General features: G+C 55.4%; 2 long non-coding RNA genes across 2 annotated transcripts in view; one reads left to right on the forward strand and one right to left on the reverse strand.

Annotated features, from left to right (window-relative positions):
• Window positions 1–2,614, reverse strand: part of LOC127750003 (uncharacterized) — a 149,280-nt gene that overhangs the window by 121,978 nt on the left and 24,688 nt on the right. The gene's annotated exons all lie outside the window — the stretch shown is intronic.
• LOC127750002 (uncharacterized) overlaps window positions 1–2,614 on the forward strand; it is a 32,720-nt gene that overhangs the window by 3,887 nt on the left and 26,219 nt on the right. The gene's annotated exons all lie outside the window — the stretch shown is intronic.

A 2,614-nucleotide genomic window follows, 5' to 3' on the forward strand; every position in this document is an offset into this window, starting at 1 on the left:
GGGACGCCTCTGCCTAGGTGGGGCTGGGGAGGGTGCGGGGAGGGTTTCCGCGGAGGGGTTGGCACGGCGGCCACACTTGTTAGTCCGCCGCGCTGTGCATTTTGCACACCACCCCGCACACAATAGAGTGCAGGTACACCAATGAGGGTTTGAATGACTTTGTGTGCGAAAAGGACGACAGGTCTCGCTGTGCGAAAAGGGGTGCGCAAGGATGGGTGAGGCACGGTGGTGGTTCAATTGCCATCAACTATGCCGTCGTGTCTGCAGAAAAAGGGAACAAAACAAATCCGATAAACGCAGTAGGGCTCCGAAAACAAAACGGCTAGGCTTATTTTTATTATAACACATTTTCCGGACTGATGAAAATTAAATGAAGAGACAGCCTGAGATGTAATGACCTCCCAGGGTAAACAACCCCGTTGGAGAGAAAGGGGGGAGGGGGGTAGCCGGACGTCTCGGGAGCAAAGCGAGCAGAGCACTCCAAAAATCTACGGCTTTTTACAGAAAGTCGGGATTGCCGACCGAGGACAGGGAGGGTGACGCGTTGACGCTACATAGGTAACAGGTATGCCAAAATTGACTTTCAAAGGGCTGAGCTGTCATGACTGAAACACCCACTATTAAATTATATAATAGGTCCATAAAATCCAGCGAAGACCAACAGTAACACAAATACAAAGTTGCGAAAATAAATTGGAACAAGTTTATTGAGAGCACCCTCCTTTCTCAGACGGAACGTTTCGCACGCAGTATAACTGCACTGCACACACTAAATCACAGGTGAAAACAGTATCTGACGCATGTATGTATACGTGAGCGCGACTGTAGTCAGCTCCACTGACCCGTCTCATTACATCGAAGCCTCCTCACTATACTGGCCCGCGGGATGACGTCGCTGGCAATCTCACGGGACGCCGATCACCGCGCCGATCAGCCGCGGGCCGCCGTCGGGCCGTCAGGTGTCGCGAGGGCCAACGGTAATCCCCGCCACCCGGTAGCAGCGCGACCCAACGCGACAGACAGAGACGCGCTTATTCACAAAAATGCCTCCCGCGGAATTCAATTAAAAATTAAAATATGCCGCGCCGGTAGCCCGACCGCGGCGCGGCGCGCTGGCCCGCTGTTTGCCATGTGACAGTGTGTGAAGCTGTAATCAGAAGCGCATTGTGCCTGCAGCGTAGCGTGGCGCGCAGCGATATTTACGAAACTTTTTCAAGTTGTTTAATTTAACGGTGCATACGAAATGAGGCCGCGGCCGCGGCGGCGCGGCGCAGCAGCAGTCCGTGGGATGCTGGGTCCAGCGCATTGTGCACCCTCTCGCTCCGCGCCGACCTCAAGAGCGTCATCTTCCCGACTCGCATCATTGTATCACTCGGCGCGCACCTTTTCCATATGCATGCAAATGTAGCTAATGGAGAAGCCCGTCGGACGATTCTCTCGCTCTCTTTCGGAAACGTTGAATATTTTAAAAGAAGCAGCCACCCCGCCAGAGCCGTGCCCGGGCGTCGGTCGCCCCCTTTCTCGCAGGGTAACGTACAATGAATTTTCCCTCTCTCCCTCTCCCTCTTTCTTCTTTTCCGAAGAAGCCGAGCGTGCGGCGTCGTCGCCCGGGACGACGCGACGCAGAGGATGCTGGGCCGGGGCGCTCCGTCGTCGACTCAAAATTGCAATTACAACCCTTTCTTGAGGCGCCCCTCGGCATTTCTTTCAAAATCACCCCCAGCACCCTAACCTCAACCCTCCTCCCCTCGCCCTCGCCTCCTCCGCGTCCTCCTCCTCCTCCGCGTTCTCCTCCTCCGCAGCCACCCCCATACACTCCCCGGCCGCCATACCTCGCCGTCCCCGTCGCCCATTGGTGCAGCGATGGCGCCGCGGTTCCTCCCGCACGCGCGTGGAGCTGGCAGAGCTCCGCTAGCGGCAGCGCAGCCCGCGGATCTCCTTCCTATTTTTGCTCGAGCGAACAAAGACGACATTTTGAAAAGTGTTTCTCCTTGTTCTTCGTTAATGGTCTAATATCTGTCCGCCTCAACCCTTTCCCGCCGGGACTCAGACAGGCACGAGGACGCGCAGCAATAACGCACCCACTCATTCAAGCAAGACTTTCGGTGCTTTCAAGAAACAGGGAATAAAGCGCACATCAAATAACAAAACTGCAGTGGCGCCGGAACTGGGAGAGGGTGCATCTGCTGCGGCTGCAGCACAAGGAAACCCGGGACGATCATCCCGCGACGAGAGCGCGAGTGGAACTGAAACAAACTCACCGTCCGGCACGGCACTCATCTCAGAGCGGCGGGACACACTGGCAGGATGTAACGTACGGCAGCAGGGCGGCGCGCACGCTGTGTTTCGAAAACAAAAGCAGGAGAAACAAAAAAAAAAATGGATAATCAGCATGCGACGGGACGCATATGAGCAGATGTATGCGCGCGAGCACATTTGCATACACTGATCGTGCTTAAACAAAAGGTAAAGGAGTGAATAGGCGACCGGGAAGATTTTTTTCCACAGATCTACGGACAAAAAAGGGGGAAAAAATATTGAAGAGCGGGCTTGTCCAGTCGGGGCTTGGCGGGCTTCAGCTGCGGAGGTGGAGGGGAAAAGGGGGGAGGGTAAG

The sequence above is a fragment of the Frankliniella occidentalis genome, unplaced genomic scaffold (assembly GCF_000697945.3).
Source record: "Frankliniella occidentalis isolate FOCC.00 unplaced genomic scaffold, Focc_3.1 Scaffold120, whole genome shotgun sequence".
Taxonomy (NCBI): Eukaryota; Metazoa; Arthropoda; class Insecta; order Thysanoptera; family Thripidae; genus Frankliniella; species Frankliniella occidentalis.